The sequence below is a fragment of the Galeopterus variegatus genome, unplaced genomic scaffold (assembly GCF_000696425.1).
Source record: "Galeopterus variegatus unplaced genomic scaffold, G_variegatus-3.0.2 Scaffold2205, whole genome shotgun sequence".
NCBI classification, from domain to species: domain Eukaryota; kingdom Metazoa; phylum Chordata; class Mammalia; order Dermoptera; family Cynocephalidae; genus Galeopterus; species Galeopterus variegatus.
In genome coordinates, this window is record NW_007728316.1 from 226,921 (window position 1) to 245,411 (window position 18,491).

Below are 18,491 nucleotides of genomic sequence, written 5' to 3' on the forward strand. Positions count from 1 at the left end.
TTATCCCAGCACTATTTGCTGAAGAGGCAGTCACTTCCACGGTGTATAGGCTTGGTGCCTTTGTCAAAGATCAGATGGCTGTAGGTGTGTGGGTTGATTTCTGGATTCTCTATTCTATTCCATTGATCAGTGTGTCTGTTTTTATGCCAGTACCATACTGTTTTGGTTATTATGGCTTTGTAGTATAGTTTAAAGTCAGGTAGTGTTATGCCTCCAGCTTTATTTATTTATTTTTTGCTCAGAATTGCTTTGGTTATGCGTGGTCTTTTGTTATTCCATATAAATGTCTGGATAGTTTTTTCCATTTCTGAGAAAAATGTCATTGGAATTTTGATGGGGATTGCATTGAATTTGTATATCACTTTGGGTAATATGGACATGTTCACAATGTTGATTCTTCCAGTCTAAGAGCATGGAATATCTTTCCATCTTCTTGTGTCCTCTCTAATTTCTCTCAGCAGTGGTTTGTAGTTCTCATTATAGAGATTTTTCACATCCTTGGTTAACTGTATTCCTAAGTATTTTGTTTTTTTGGTGGCTATTGTAAATGGGCAAGCTTTCTTGATTTCTCTTTTTGCATGTTCACTATTGGAGAATAGAAATGCTACTGATTTTTTCGTGTTTATTTTGTATCCTGCAACCTTGCTGAAATCATTTATCAACTCCAAGAGTTTTTCTATAGAGGCTTTAGGCTGTATGATATATAGGCTCATGTCATCTGCAAACAGGGACAGTTTGACTTCGTCTTTTCCAATCTGGATGCCCTTTATTTCCTTCTCTTCTCTGATTGCTCTGGCTAGTACTTCCAACACTATGTTGAATAGGAGTGGTGAGAGTGGACATCCTTGTCTAGTTCCTGTTCTTAAGGGAAGAGATTTCAGCTTTTCCCCATTCAGGATGATATTGGCAGTAGGCTTATCATATATGGCTTTAATTAAGTTGAGATACTTTCCATCTATACCTAACTTGTAGAGAGTCTTTATCATGAATGAGTGTTGAATTTTATCAAATGCTTTTTCAGCATCTATAGAGATGATCATACGGTCTTTGTGTTTGATTTTATTGATATGGTGTATCACATTTATTGATTTGCATATGTTGTGTTTGTATAGTTTCCAGAATTTTGTTTGTTATTGATTTCTGATTTTAATCCAGTAGTCTGAAAAATACATAGGATAATTCCAATTTTTTTGTATTTGTTGAGACTTGATTTGTGACCCAGCATGTGATCTCTCCTGGAAAATAATCCATGTGCTGATGAGAAGAATGAATATTCTGAGGTTTTTGGGTGCAATGTTCTTTGGATACCTGCCAAGTCCAACTGGTCAAGAGTGTTGTTTAGAGCTTGTGTTTCTCTGCTGATTCTTTCCCTAGATGATATGTCCAATGATGAGAGTGGGGTGCTCAGGTCCCCTGTTATCACGGTATTACTGTCTATTTCCTTCTTTTTTTTTTTTTTTTTTTGTGACTGGTAAGGGGATCACAACCCCTGGCTTGGTGTCTGCGCCGCGCTCAACCAGTGAGCGCACCGGCCATACCTATATAGGATCCAAACCCGCGGCGGGAGCGCCACTGTGCTCCCAGTGCTGCACTCTCCCAAGTGCGCCATGGGGCCAGCCCTATTTCCTTCTTTAAGTCTAATAGAGTTTGCTTGATAAATCTGGCTGCTCCAAAATTGGGTGCATATATATTTATGATTGTTATGTCTCCTTGATTGATGAATCCTTTTATCATTATGTAGTGGCCCTCATTATCTCTTTTTATGGTTTTTAGTGTAAAGTCTATTTTATCAGATATAAGAATAGCTACTCCAGCTCATTTTTCATTTACGTTTGCATGGTAAATCTTTTTCCATCCTTTCACTCTTAGTCTATGTGAGTCTTTATAGGTGAGGTGGGTCTTTTGAAGGCAGCATATAGTCGGGTCCTCCTTTTTAATCCAGTCAGGCAGTCTGTGTCTTTTGATTGGGGATTTTAATCCTTTTACATTAAGAGTTGTTATGGAAAATTGTTGATTTACTCCTAGCATTTTATTGATTTTTGTTTGCATGCATTAAGTGTCTTTTGTTCCTTTCTTTCTGATTTACTGTTTGTCTTCTGTATTTATTGGTTTCTTGGGTTGTAGATAAACTTTTTTTTTCTCTCTTCATTGTTGGCATTTTTATTTTACTAGTGGACTTTGATTTTTCTTGAGTTTTTATGGCAATGTTAGTTATTTTTCAGATACCAAACCCAGTACTCCCTTGAGAATTTCTTGTATGGGTGGTCGTGTAGTAGCGAACTCCCTCAGTTTTTGTTTGTCTGAGAAATATACTATTTGCCCTTTATTATGGAAGGATAGCCTTTCAGGGTTGAGTATTCTTGGCTGGCAATCTCTGTCTTTTAGTATTTTGAATACATCATCCCATTCCTTTTTGGCTTTTAGGGTTTGAGATGAAAAGTCTGATGTTAGTCTGATTGGGGCTCCCATATAGGTAATGTGATGCTTCTCTCTTGCAGTTTTTAAGATTCTCTCTTTGTCTTTGAATTTTGCCAATTTGACTATAACATGTCTTAGAGAAGACCTTTTTGGGTTGAATACATTTGGGGATCTTTGAGCTTCCTGCATCTGCAAATCTGTGTCTTTTCCAATAACTGGGAAGTTTTCTGCCAATATTTTGTTGAATATGTTTTCAATGCAATCTCCTTTTTCCTACCCTTCTGGAATACCCATGATTCAGATATTTGAGTGCTTAAGGTTATTTGATATCTCAGATTTTCTTCCATGTTTTTAATTATTTTTTTTTCCTTCTTTCTTTTTTTTTTTGTCTGCCTGTGTTATTTCAAACAGCCCATCTTCAAGGTCAGAAGTTCTCTCTTCTGCTTCTGCAAGCCTGCTGGTTAAACTCTCTGTTGTGTTTTTTATTTCATTGAGTGAAATCTTCAGCTCAGCAAGCTCTCCTACATTCTTTTCCAGGGCATTGATTTCCTTGTACATTTCTTCTTTCAGGCCCTGTATACTTTTCCCCATTTCATCATGTTGTCTAGCTGAGTTTTCTTGTATCTCATCCAGATTCCTTAGAATTATCACTCGAAATTCCTTGTCAGACATTTCAAGGACTTCTTGTTCTATAGGATCTAGAGCTTGAAAGTTATTACCCTTTGGTGGTATACTTCCTTGATTTTTCATATTTCTGGTATCTTCCCTTTGATGTTTAGTCATTGTGGCAAGGGATTTCACAGCCCACTGGTTCGACACTAGTGTCTGGCTAGGATCCTGCCAGGGCTGCCTATTTGGCATGGCTGCCTCAGTGTCTACTCAGCTGCCCACTGGCGCCTCAGGCGCATGGTCGCCACAGGTCTTGGGCCCCTCTGGGGAGGTGCCTCTGTGGTCAGCGTGCATTTGGCTGGGCTGGGGATGGGGTCTGGTGGCAGCAAGGCCTACCTGCGCAGTCACAAGCTGGCGCTGCAGGGTTCCTGGTCTTGTAGATCTCAGGCCTCTTCAGGGAGGCACCTCTCTTCTCAGTGCTCACTCGGCCAGGCTGGGGATGGAGTCCGGTGGTGGCGAGGCCTACTTGCTCGGTCACTCTCTGGTGCCGTGGGGCACATGGTCTCCATGGGATGAAAGTACATCATTTTTAGAAACTCTGTTTTCTCTTTGGAAGTGGAAGATTTTTAAAAAATGTGTTGTGGATAGGCAATCCACTAGATACTTGTGCCAGGTAAATGGTGTGTACCATCTTAGAGTTCAATATTTAGAATTCAGTTTTATCACAACATTATGTCCTGGTACACGGACAAGATGTCCTTAGGTAGGCTACTTTAAATACTACAATGGCTATAAATAAGGAGAGATTATTCTCTTTGGTTGTTAAGGCTTTGCCCTGGAGAGTGCTGATTCTAAATACTTTGTTCTTTTGTTGGATCATGTACTAGATTATGTGTACTTGTTTTGGATTTCTTATGTGGAGTCTAACAGCCCAGTTAGGAAAAAAAAAAAAAATTTCCTGAAATCATGTGGTCAGTTTTCTGTACTTGGTATTTGAAAATGTGTAGAAATGTGTCCAAAATGACAAGCCACTCAAGAAAATGTCTCATCTCTTTACAGATACATTGTTTATTGCTTGCAAGGGCCTTCATTAACCTGCATGTCAGGTCCATTCATACTTTATGAATTCCTATAAATCAGGCATTGTTTTATATGTTTCTTTAAAAGACAAGCTCTTAGGAAGCCCAGCTTGCCAATGCTCATCTGTATTCACCCTTCTACTCTCTTCCTGGTCTGTGTTCTATAAATGATGATAAAGCTCTGACTCTTTAAAAGATCCAGTGGGGAAAATGGAGGATTTTAGTACATCTTCCTTAGTATTTTTACCTTCTGCATGGTATGCTGAACCAGCTGAAGGGAATACCAAGTACAGAGATATATTTTTTATTTAATCTATTGATAAAAATATTACTTCACCATGTAATATGCAAGATGATCTTCAGAGCAACAAGAGAAGCAAGTGCTAAGGACTAGACAAGGTCTGTGCTTGCCTTACTTTGTTGTCTCATTATAAATTGATTGACTTCTTTTTGATTCTTACAGTATAATACACTCCTTACGAAACACTGTATTTCACTGAACAACCCTTTTCTGGGCACCTTCTAAAGAGAAGGCATTGTGCAAAGTGCTGGGGGAATCAAAGGAACAGCTACCAATTTTTCAGCATTTATGTGCTTAGCTCTTTAACAACAGGATGGCATGCATTCCTGTGATATTATGGTATGTATATTTTGGTTTTCATCCATGGTTCCTAGCTTATCCTAACCTTCCCTTACCTTCATTTCTTGGAGTTGGCCATAAAGAAATTCTCTGACCTACCTTATTTGATTGTAGGTCATAAGGCCCTCATTTCAGGAGGAGCCCTGCCCCATACCCAGAACATTGCACAGAGAGGCCAGGAAGAACCTGAACAAGCAGATCTTGTGGGGTCTCCCCACCCAGACTGTTAGTGTGAGATCATACCCATTTTGTCCAATCACATTTCTACACGGTTGTCCATGCTTTGATCATGCCTATGTAACACAGTTTTCATAAAAACCCAAGAGCACAGGGTTCAGGGTGCTTCTAGATAGCTGAACACGTGGAGGCTCCAGGAGGGTGGTGTTCCCAGGAAGTGCATGGAAGCTCCATGCCTCTTCCTCCATACCTCACCCTATGCATCTCTTCATCTGTATCCTTTTTAATATTCTTTATAGTAAATCAGTCAATATCAGTATGTGTTTCCTTGAGTTCTGTGAGCTTCACAAGCAAACTAACAGAACTCAAGGAGGGGGTTATGGGAACCCTGATTTATAGCTGGTTTGTCCAAAGTTCCAGAGGCCTGGACTGTGTCTGGCATCTGAAATGTAGGATAGTCTGGAGACTGAGTCCGCAACCTGTGGGATCTGACATTATCTCCAAGTAGACAGTGTAGAAATTTGTGTTAAATTAGAGGATACCTGGTTGGTATCCACTGGAGAATGATTTGCTTCCTTGTGGGGAGAATCCTCACACATTTGGTCACAGAAGCCAAAAGTCTGTCTTCTCTGATGATGATTGTTGCTTTGTGAGAGAATAGAAAAACATTATTTTTCCCATCAACTCAATTCCTCACAACAGCTCTGTAGGATAATAATATTAAAAATAACATTTGTTGAGTGCTTACTTGTTTGATATATGCTATTACAAATAATTTATGTAGATTAACATAATTTAATTTAATTATCACAATTTTATTATGAGTAATTGCTCTATTATCATCCTTGTCTTACAGTTAAAGAAACTTAGATATGAACAGGTAAAGTAATGAGCCCAAGATTTGAACCCAGCAGTTTGAATTCAGAGCAAGCTTTCCCATATGTCTTTACTCCACAGAAGAAGAATCTTAGATTTCCAAAGGTCAAATTTCCAAAGATCTTTTGGAAGTTAAGTGACAGAGTCAGGTTCCAGGTTGTTTTGTCTGATTCTGAAGCTCCTGTTTTTAACTATCAGGCTGTATCCCTTTCTTATCGATTCCTGCTTCCCAGGAATTTCCAGGAGGTGGTGAGAACAAACAACTATAGTAATTCCAGGCGGGTTGTGATAAGGGCAAAATACAGGCATAAGCCAACAGCTATGAAAGTACTGAGCAAGTACTGATTAAATATAAGTATGCATCCAAAACAGCATCTCAGAGAAAGAGGCATTTGAACCATGTCTTAAAGGATTCCAGTTGGTTTAGAAGGAAAACAGGAGATAATTCGGGCAAAGGGAATGGAAAAATGCATGAAACATAAAGTCCTAGAGTTCATTTTCCAAGGTGATGCATTTAATGTTCATTTACACTCCCTTCTTTACTATTTATAATCTCACTCTAAAATAGATTGAGCTCTAGAAATCCTCTCACAATAGTTTACAATTATTGCATGTATATTTTAAATGAGTACAAGTCTTTAAACATTGCTTTCTTGCTAGCAAATCATATTTGGATATCATAAGAATTGAGCTGTATTTCTCACTCTAAAATAGATTGAGCTCTAGAAATCCTCTCACAATAGTTTACAATTATTGCATGAATATTTTAAATGAGTACAAGTCTTTAAACATTGCTTTCTTGCTAGCAAATCATATTTGGATATCATAAGAATTGAGCTGTATCGCCTTTGGTCTGTAATAGATGGGACTCAAAGGAGGCTCAGGCCAACCTGAGCTGGTCAGAGACGGCTTGTATACATGCTGTGTCCCTGACATGCTGTGTCCCTGACCATTGCCTACTGGTGTAGGATTTGCACACACAGGAACCTTCCCAATAAGGAGGCTCAGGCCAACCTGAGCTGGTCAGAGACGGCTTGTATACATGCTGTGTCCCTGACCATTGCCTACTGGTATAGGATTTGCACACACAGGAACCTTCCCAACGAGTCTTTCCTTGACTATTTCAGTTTCGACAATATTAGATAACTAGCAATACTTCTGTGGAGATATTCTTCAGAACAACCATTTACCAACACAAAACAACAATAAAAAGACAACTAGTAGAAATGATTCGCATTTTAGGCTGAAGTTGAGCTTGAGTGGGGAGGCAACATAGCTCACCTAGTAAGAGTTGGGAGTGCGAAGCCAACTTGCCAGTGTTTGAGTTCTGTCTTTGTTCTTACCTAGCCATGTGGATTAGAAAAATTACACAGAACCTCAGAATCTCTGTTTCCTCATCTGTAAAATAGGAAGGAAATCAGTATGTACCTTATAAGGTTATTGTGAGGTTTAAATGAGTTAATGGATGTGAAGCAACTGATACCTGCCATATGTTAAATGGTTAACCTTTATTTTTATGAGTATTGCCTTGGGTGAGTTACTTTATCACAATCTTTCCCTCCTTGAGCAGGGGGTCTCAGCAGCGCATTGTCGTGCATAGTAATTGCGATCCCTTATGGAACACCTTCTAAGCGCCAGGTCAGCCTGTGCACTTCTCACATTTTCTCCCTGTGCCTACGACAGGCCCAGCAGATGCTTCCTTCCCATTCATTTTCACAGACAAGTTCAATCACTGGCACAAGGGCAGACAGCTAGGACATAGAGGAATTTAGATTTTAACTCTAAAGGCCAGGTTCTTTGTGGATGATTATTAAAAGTACAAAAATGGGAAAGAAAAGAACAATAAAAGATTATCTAAGACCTGCATAATGTTTTTGTACTGCTGAAATAATTAGAGATTTAATTGAAAGAAGAGAAAATGAACCAATTAGAGCTGCTTAACCGGTCTGTCATGTGGGTAGTGGTTTCTGGCAACCCGAGATTTAATGTGCTCTGCGACTGGATCCTAGCCTGTTATCGACATTGGTCTAAACTGTAACTTGGCATATGCTGCAGATGTAGAGGTACATGACATCAGTTAATAAATGAGAAGTAGATGAGATATCAAACTTCTCTCCCACTTCCTCTTGCTACGACTCTATCATTCAACTGAATTTTGTTGTCAAAAAATATCTGTTCTTCTTATCATGTTTCTTTCTAAAATATTGTAGGAGCTTTTAGTTAAGGGATGTCTTTGACCAGGTTTAACTCCACAGGCTTAAATTGATTGTTCTACATGCCTTAAGCAAACTACTTATTAGTATTTTTTCCTAAACATTCATTTTTTACTTTTCTTATTTATGTCTTTCATCCATAATCTTCATACCCCATGTGCTATTTCTCTTTCTGTATGGTTTTCCTTATTACTTTCTTCCCTTTATTTTCTAGTTACTGAAGGTGCTGGTCAGTAGAACCGGTTGACCTTTGCAGCATCTGTTACTACTTATGGGTAATTAAAAAATCAGGATTATCGCAGAGTTTTGTTCATGAGTTGCTCCTGCTTTGTGTAAAATCCAAAGGCTGTGAGGGAGGGAGATCCCTCAGTGCTGCTGTCTATGGAGGTGAAATTTGTCAGTCAGCCTTCTTACAGAGCAGACAACATCCAAACATATCGTAGGCCGCCTGGGAACCATGCCATGGGGATGAAGAGACCTAGCAAAGAGGAATGCAAGATTAAAGAAAAGTCCCCTGACATTTCCAGTTGCCCTTCTCCATAGAGTCTGCCACCATCCACTCAGTTACTCAAATCCCCAAAACACAACTCCTTGATTCTTCTTTTTCTCTAACCTCACATCAAATCCATCATCAAATCCCCTAAGTTCTATGTTGAGTATGCTAAATTTGCCCACTTCTCTCTCTTCCCACCACTGTCCTTCAATTCCAGGACAATGTGAGCTCTCACCTGGGCCAGGAGAGTCGTCATGGGTCTGCTTCTGTTCTTAACCCTGCACAGGCCCTTCCTGACACAACAGCCAGCATAATCTTTTAAAAATATTACTGTGATTTTTTTTATTCCCCCAATTAAAATTCTCAATGGCTTTCATTTTACTTAGAATAAAATCAAACTATCATAAGGATCGTAAAGAGTGGGCCCTTCTCACTGAACCTTGTGCTAATCCTCTAGCTTGCTTCTCAACAGCATCGGTCTTTCTGCTTCTCAGACTGGCCAAACATTTGGGTCTTTGCATTTGTTGTCCCCCCTCAGCTGGTCCCTTGGTATGTTTTAGGTCACAGCTCAAACGTCAGAGAAACTTTTCCTGACCCAGCATCACCCAACACTCTCAATTTTATCACCCTGTTTAGAATTCTAAGTAAATTTTTCCTTAAACTTCTTGTCACTCTACACCATAAGCACCGTAAAATAGGGAACTTGCTTTCTTGTCCACTGCTGTGAAACTGTCACCTAGAATCAGGCTGGGAACATTTGGACATTCAACAAATAGCCACGGACTGAATGCTTGCGTGAATTCCATTGCTTTATCCTAACACATTTATTTATGAAACAAATTAATAGTTTAGATATACCCTTAAAATGTGTTGTAATTATTGCTAACACAATTATTTGTAAAAAGCAATACATTTAAAAAATACAATTATTTAATCATTGATATTCCATTGCTCTCAAATTATATTTAGGAGGAATAGAGTCTTACTGGCCTTGGGGTTCTTCTGGAGAGAACTGTCAAGAAGAATCACGTACTGGCTGAGCTGAATAAGTCAGTTCTGTAACTAGACTGTGTATCTGACGATTGCTTTCCTATGTAGAATTTGATGCCCAAAATTCTTCATAAAGTAACGTGGAGATTCCTGTATCGTGACAGCCTCAGGAAGCAGGCAATCTTCTTGTAGAGATGCTCCTAAGAACAGACATATACAAATAGCAGCAAGAAGTATAACAGACAACTGAAATAATAGAAATGGACTGGTGTCAGGAGATTAGAGCTTATATTTCAGCCTGCAACATGTAACCCTGAGGGAAGGCAGTGCCAGGGCAGTGTTTGAGAACAAGGGCTGGGCTACTGGCCTGAGAGCCTTTGGGCCACGACTCTGCCACTGGCTACCTGTGTGACCCTAAAAAATCGATCTTTATTGGGTTGTTTTATGAACTAAATGAGACAGTATATCTAAAGCAGTAAGCGATAGCTTAATAGTATTACTCTAATTATTACCTTAGATTAATCCCTTGTCCTCTCTGAAACTCTGATTTCTTATCTGTAAATTGTGGATAATAACTCTTATTTCATAGAGCATTTGAGCTAAGATATATGAAAGTACTTTCTTAATACATGTTTAGGAATTTAATATATCTTTTTTCACATTTTGTTTAGTTGGATCTTCACAAGCACTCACTGAGAATATAATTTTCATCCCTATTTCCAGATGAGGGTACTGAGACTCCATAACAAATCCCAAGTCACTGAGTCAGGACTAGAATCTATTGCCCTGTCCTTTTGGCTATTTACAACACAGAGCAAGTAAGAACTGCCAAGGAGACTTTCAGACAGAAGGTGCCTCATATTCTTATCTTACTTAGTCTATCATGTGCCCTGGAAAAGCTGAGTAGGTTTTTCTCCTTTACTTAATTTGGGTAGTGTAAACTACTTCTCTTTTGTTCTGAAACTTCCTGTAGTCATAGGGCTTTGAGGCATTCTACAGTCAACTAGAAGGTGCTCTGCCGAGTTCCAGGTTTGATCTCTCTTTGGAGGTCTCAAATGATCTGAGAAGTACGCTCTTTGTTTCCTTTAAACTCTGATTCTCTTAGAACCACTTTCTCTCTTTTAAGCGGTCTGATATAGGTTGTTTCTAGTAAGTGTTGAATTTGTGGAGTTTTCTCTGAATAATTAGACCCTTTCTGCCCTGTCAAGCCCACATTTGCTTTCTCACCTACAGACTCCTCCTCCTCCTGTTTCTTATATCCTAGATCACTAGTCATTTTGAGCTTTAGCTTATGTCTGCAAACCTTGTTTGATTTCCTGTGAGTCAACCATTGTATGACAGAATTGACACCCACAAAGACCCATTATTCAACATGAGTATTGAGACTCTTCTATCTATGCAAAATGACCTGTATGGTTGCAAACTCAAGTGAAATGGGGAGTTACCTTCTTCAAGCCCTTCGAAATTTGTCTCCCTCAAAGGATGATCAGATGCAGACAATAAAATGAGAGGCTAATTATCCTCCTAAAACCATCTATTTTCCCCATTCTTCCCTTTCCCCCTTATTTCCTAATTTATCCTTTTGTATGTCTTTGCTTTAAAATTTTAATTCTACTTGTAAAATATTTGGTATTAGGACAACAGCCATTTCATAGAACTCCTAACTTCACATATAACTACTAAGCCCAATACATTTACAGAACAACAAATGAACAATATTATTGAAATTTAAAAATTAACTTTATTTTATCTTAATTAAGCACCACCCCTTAGAATCCAAGCCCTTAAGTGCAATGCATATAATGCAATCTTTCTAAAACATTTCAGTTTGGAAAAGCATGGCAGGAAATTGCCTTATTCAGGATCTGGTAAAACCTAGACCGTGAATCAGTGTGTTGTATGTGACATCATTGTATTGAACAGCTGCTTCCCAGACTGCTTGCTACTTCCTGCCCAAACAAATGGACCTCAGATTCCTGCAGGAGACTGTCAATCCTCAAGGCAACATTCCAGCCTACTGTTCCTTTATTCTTCCTCAAACTTCCACATACCTCCTGGACATCATTGTGTGTCCTAAGCTGGCGTCTGGCAACCTTGATAACACTCCCTCCCCTCAGCCCTTCACCTTTGGTGACGTAGGCCCTGACTTTCCTGCCACCCTTCCTGTAACCATCGCTCTCCACCAGCCACACTGGCCTCACCTTTTGGTTCAGAGGCAGATCAGGGAAGCAACCTTCCCCAATAACCCACATGAACTGCTGGATCCACTAAAGGGCCTTATGCTTATCCCAAATGGGAATCCTATTGGCTCCCAAGTCAAGGATAATTGTTTTGGAACAATGTTGCCACATTGGCCCATGGAAAGGCGGGGATAAAAGGCTTAAAAATTAACCTTAAAAATTAAGGTCGTTCCCTGTGTTTCTTCTTCCTCTTGCTTCTTACTGAGATTTCCATTAACTGACTCACAATATTTTTTCTTTTAGTATTCAGCAGGACCTGCTTCCCTCCTTGGAATAACATTTTTATCCTTTCTTAGGCAGCACATATGTTCCTCCTGAAAAGAGCAGCAGAAAGCTGCAAGCACTTGCTTCTAAAGTGGAACGTGGATTTGGAGCATGCACAGAAAGAGCCGAGTCTGTATGCAATGTTAGGCAATGCCAGGCCAGTTTGGGGATTACTACACTGAGAGTGGGGTATCAAAACCAGAAGAGACACAGGCACAGGCCTGTTTTCAATTAACTTGCTTGAGGATGGAGTCTCAGCCCTCTAGGTAATAGTTATGAAAACAAGACAAAATAGGGCTGACAGGAGAGAAGCTGAGGGAACAGGGAACAAGCTCAAAAATGGGAGTCTTCTGGTACTGACAACAATGATTTGATCCTTTCATATGCAAATAAGCTGTCTCTGTACAGCTGGCATCTTCACTGCTCCCCCCACAGACAATCGAAGAACATTCCCGAGAGCACCATTGTTCCAGGCAGGGGTTGCATTTTTCTTTTTCCTTCTAGATTCTTCAATGATACTTAAATTGAGAACTGGTTCTGCGTGTGAGGCTTATTTTTGTATCAATAATGTTCCCAACTAAAGTGAATTTCATTCTTCTCAGCTAATTTTTTTTTTTCTTTTATAAGGCCGACATGTTTCTATTTAACATACACAGAGACACATATAAAATATGGTGACGTATTTTTATATTGTTCTGTTATGAGGAAAAGTAACAAATTTTATTTCAGGGCTTATTTCCCAACAATCTGAATCTAGCCTTTTACATCAAGGAAATCAGTGGAATCAATTTATAAGTGAGTCAGTTGTAAAAGAAATTTAGGAGCAGTGGCACTCAAATCTCAATGTAGCAAAAATTCTAAAGCAACCTTTCTGTAACAAAGTCTCTTAAATTCCCTCTTGCAAATGATTACCTATATTCCTCAATAACTCTGTCATCTGTTTCCTCCGTATGGTATTAGACTTATCCTTTCCTTAAGTTTTGCTTGGATCCTATTATCAGGTGTTGAGAGTCTTAAAATTCTTGTTACAAAGCTAAATCACCATTGAATATGCAGAGAGCCAGACTGAGCAGAATGACGTTATTGAAAAAACTGAACTCAGACTGCTGAATACTGAGCTATTGGTAACATAAAAATATGTTGATCCTTGAGCCATACTTAATATTCTACAAATATTGACTGATCAGTCGATCAGTAAAAAATATGAATATGAAACTAATGGAACTGTGAGGCAGCGACAGGCACATTGTTATTCTGGACATGAGCTAGCACAAGCAAAAGGTCTATGCACAGTGCTGTCTGGCACGTAGTAAGTATTCATTAAATTATGCTTCCTGTCTCCATCCTCACCTTCTCTGCATGTTTCATGTATTATCTTCAATGAGAACAATGTTAAAATATGAATGATGTTAGCATTTTAGGTTGCAATATAGCAGGAAAATTATCTAGAATTATTTTAATATTCTTAAGGAATTCTTGCGTTGAGATGACTTTGTTTTTTCGTTCGTTCATTCATTCATTCATTCATTCATTCATTTAGTGTGTATGTGTGTCTGTGTGTTGATCCCTTGGATTGATTTCTTATCTTTCAAGCTTAAACATTGAATTTTTCCCACCAACCTTCTAGAAATCTAACATTAATGTTATTGTTTCAAGTTATGTGATTATTATCTTTCTTGGAAAAAAAGGCCCTGATTTTGAGACATTACTTTTTTGAACTCAGAGCCTTAAAAGACAAAAGAAGACAAGCAAATAAAGAGAAAATTCCAAATTTTCTATTTTTTTCCACATCAACTTTTATACTTTTGTTCTTATTTTTCCACCAAATATTGCTTATGTTGGCAGCTATGCATGGTTCACATACTCTTTAGGGAAGTGTGAGTTAATTAAAATCTCCCACATAACAGTTAAGGAGAAAATAACATAGTTTTGCTTTATGTCTGTAAAGACTTTAAAAACAGTCAGTTAACTGATGGGAGAAGCTGTGGATTGTTAAGAGCAATGTGTTCTTGACCCCTATAAGTCCCAGGTCTTATAAATATACAAGTGGTGACTTCTATAACCTCGTCTTTCATAGTGATGAGAGAAACATATGTTAGAGAGGAAATTTGAGATGGCAGAGAAGAGAACAAAAGGAATAACATTAAATGAGAAAAATTATGAAAAGCAGACTTGCTCAATTGAGAGTAAGCTAAAATAAACAGGGAGAGCAAGATGAGAAGCTAAACTCAATGAATTCAAGACTGTAAAAGATTTTACGGAGAATACAAAATTAGCATAGAAGAATATATATATTAATGGCTATAAATCAGCTCAGCATGATATAGAGCCACATTCTTCTAAGAAGTCACTTTAAGCAGATATTCAGAAATGAAAAGAGTGTCCCCCACTACTTATGCACGTCTCATTGTGCAGATATTAAACACGAGGCAGGAACACTGTAGAGTGTGCCATTTTACTACACAAACTTGAATTGTTGTGGAATAGGGTGCACTGGGAATTAGGTAGTACTAGCTTCTGAATCCACTGAGGGGATATAAACTGTAGAGGTTGACATCCTAGTTTTCAGAAAATTGCTGTCTTCTTACAATTCCCGAGGGAAAGAAAAGTAAAAAACCAAAGGCAGAGGAGTCTAAAAATAGTAAAGCAAATTATAGTAGCAAAGTAATTCGAAAGAGGGACTATTAGGCTCTTTAAGTGTTCCATATATTTTTTAATATATGATGTAAATTGATTTAATCTAGATGTAATCACTGGTATAGAATGGTAAATTCTATAAATTACCATTTAATTTGAAATTTGTAATTGTGAAACCATATAATATAGTCCAGTAATTTAGTAGACAGGAAACAACCTAAATTGGCTTATCAGTTGATTAGTAGTCTAATTTTCTGAAGTACAAAGAGGAAGGATTTATATATGACATTTTTGAGAAACTTGGCCAAATATTAAGAATTTGATCAAGGTTTTAGATCCCTGCACAGCCAGACACCAAAAACAAACAAACAAACAAAACACAAGAATTTGAGAAGGGAACACAAAACTGTACTCTATACTACAGAAGTCTTACCCACATCCTCAGGGAGGTGGCTCATTCTCTCAGCAGTGGTGGTAAGACAAGAATGGTGTTATTGAGGGAGGTGGGAAGCAAGATGGTTATTTCCCTAAAGTCCTGTTTTTATAAAACAACTTTTCTATTTTAGGATGCCCCCTGTCTTCTGTACCTTGACCTTTTTTGCCCTTAATGGGTATGGATTTATCCCTTTATTTTCCCTATGAAGTGTCTATTATGGGCATAAGAGGTGAATTTTCATCAGGTGTGCTTCATCAGGCTATTTTGGGTTCTAACTGTAACATTTAATTTTAATTGCAAGAAAAAGAAACTTTATTAGCATTCACAGTCTTCTTTTTTGAAGAAAGGAGTGTACAGAACAGGGGAGCAAGTCTTTCCATGACCCTTTGGGACATCTGAGTTGTTAAAATAATGCCCCACTGTGGATCATCACACTGAGTAAAGGGACACTAACCTCCCAGTGAAACCCCTGCTTGGAGGGTGAGTTGATCATTTACATGTAGCATATCTGCTGGAAGACAGAAAATAAAACTTTCTGCTATCACTGGCTTCTCATTTGGAAGTGTCTAGTCAGAGAAAAAATTAACAAGTGTAAGTGTGCACATCAGATTTTATAGAAAGATGTATTCATGAGGACTCTGATTTTCAAAATCAACACATGGTCTAGTAAAGGGTTTTAAAAATGTTTCTTTAGCCAGATGAAAACAAGGAGGTTTCAAAAATAATCACAGATATATATTTAGTAAATACTTTATTGAAAAAGAATAACTTTACACAAAATCAGGACCAACATGGAATATCCTGAGCATGTGATTAGTATAAAATTATAGGATAGGTAAAATACATTTTTGTGTTAATGTATAACTATATTCATATTAATATCAATAATGATAATAATTTATTTCATTATTTATTTATTTTTTATTTTTACCATTTTATTTTGCTGTACATATTTAAGTCAGTGAATCTTTAGGCCAGGTTCAGATAACTGAAGGGCCTTTATAAGTAGTTCATATTGTCTAGACCCAAGGTATACTGCAAATGCAGTCTGGAGCAAAATGAGAAATAACATCTTTCTAAAGACAGCCTTAGAAATTCTAATCCAGTAAGTTAGGATGTTTCTTTTCACTGGTAGTGGGGTTGATATATACCTGGCTGCTAGGCCACCATTCATGGGTAGCAACGAGAAAACAGGGTACAGACCACTAAAAATGAGACCCATCAATCCAGCCCGTGTTACTGTACAGGTTTCACAATTCAGATCAACTGTACTCAAAGGTAAACTTACAAAGCCATTGTAAGATACATGTGCTGTCAAAAATGGGATCACTACCACAGGTAAGCCTGTGTCACATTCAAGATGCGTCCAAAAAGACAGTTTGCTATTAGGCCACAGAGAGCAGCATTAAGTCCAATAAATGTCGATCGATGTACAAATAGATTCCTTTCTGCTTCTGGGAGTTGGTTAATTTTTCTGGTTATGATATCTAAGATTGTTCAGTTTTCCTTGACAGTATCGTCGGGTTCATGATTTTTCGTCTTGAGCCTTATGCTCTACCTCTTCCAGCAGCCAGGGCCTCCCCTGGTCTTCAGCCACGCCGGAGTTCACTGCAAACTTGGCTCTTCTCATCCCGGAGCAGCCATCTTTGGCTGACACATGACTATGCCCGCAATAATGGTAATAATTTAAAAGGCCTCACATGCATAGCCTTCTATATACATTACCTCATATAATCTTTATAACAAATCTATAAAGTTTGTTCTTTTACCCCCATTTACATATGAGAAAATAGAGACTCAAAGTGATTGAATAATTCTTCCAAAGTCACAGAGCTCCTTAGGCTAGACCCAGGTATCAAAAAGCTATGCCTCTACCCTCTATACATGCTGTGTGGCTTCTCCTCTAAGCACAAATTTCCTCTGAGTGCAGAATTGTAGCGATATGGAAATTCTTGTCACAGTGCCCTGCCCACCCCCATGCCACGCAGGCCTGCCTGTGGCTATTGCTTTGTTATGGAGGAAGAAGGATAAACTTCATTAGATCTCACTAACACTGAATGACAAGAATAGAGATAAAATGGGGGTGGGGCAAGAAAAATGACCTAACTCTACAGAAGAAAGAGTTCTTAGGGGGCAAGCAATGGTTGCTTGGGGTTGACCATGAGCTCACACTGCCCCGGTGGTTCATGTCACTGCTCTTGTGAAAGCCTTTGGCAGTCACCTGCTTATTTGCACACTCCATATCCAATGCAGCTTTTAGAACTACTTGAATTCGGGCAATGCTGCTGCATTCAATAACACCCAAAGAACAGTTGTGGTGTTCTTCAAATTGATTATTGCTGGGACTGAGCTCTCTGATATTACAATCAAGAGACTTTTTTAGGCATCCAGCCAAAGTTGGCTGGAATGGTAGAAAGGCTCAATGGACTCACTAGTCTTGACATGATTTAGAAATGATGGCTAAATGAAACAAAAACTGATACTGCATAAAAAAAAAAAAAAAAAAATTGGGAGATAGACAGAGTCTGGAACCCTGAAGAGCCCTGCCTTTTACCTTCTAGATTTTCAAATCATCAAAGAACTAGTAGAGCAGAAGATAATCTGTGCTTTCTTCTTAAGAGTCTAGGTAGTAGCCGGAATCATCTAGGCCCGAGGGTGGCAACCTCTGGCCTTCAGGCCAAATGGAGTGACAGGTGTATTTTGTGTGGCTCTTCCACTGTTAGCCTCCATAGTGACTAGCTTTGGACAAATCTTAAAATTTGTTAAGCTTTGGACAAATCTTGAAATCAAGCCACAGTGAGCTTTTATTTCTTTGGGCAATAAATTTGCGTGGAGTTCCCCTCTTTTGACAAAGCATAGTCTTTCTAGTTTGCTCAGTGCCTAGCCTTCCAGCAAGGTATTGAGGCTCCACTTATCCCTATCTTTACAGTTCTTCTGAGGAGCCCCTTCTAGCAGAGTGAGAGCTGCCTGGCTCCTGCACACGTCTGAGCTGGGGACTCCTGATGGCATCTCACTCACAACCACTCACAATAGAAAGTGAACCCTCATGTTGCTAGTTAACCATAGCAAAGTTAACTAGAAAAATCATCATTCATAGTTCTTTTATATTTTTCTACAGAAAAAATTTAGATTACAGTTAAAAAAAAATTACTCATTACTTCTATGTTATTTTCCATTTTCAATAAAAAATAGTCAATTCAGTGGACAGAAGTACATTTGAATCCCAACCTATTAACATCATATGTATTTAAACTCTTCTGAGTCCTGGGAATACTTTTAAATAACTTAGTCCAAAACAAAGCCAGTAAAAAAGAGGCACAAATAAAAGTAAAAATCTATTGATGAATGAGTGGTTGCAGAGTAGCATTTGTTTGTTACTACTCATTTAATTCAAGTGGTTAGAGGATTCTTAAATAAAA

At 38.4% G+C, this 18,491-nt stretch overlaps 1 protein-coding gene and 1 pseudogene across 1 annotated transcript in view; one reads left to right on the plus strand and one right to left on the minus strand.

Annotated features, from left to right (window-relative positions):
- LOC103597129 (type II inositol 3,4-bisphosphate 4-phosphatase-like) overlaps positions 1–18,491 on the plus strand; it is a 66,727-nt gene that overhangs the window by 13,801 nt on the left and 34,435 nt on the right. The window lies entirely within an intron of this gene.
- On the minus strand, positions 16,031–17,314 carry LOC103597128 (annotated as a pseudogene).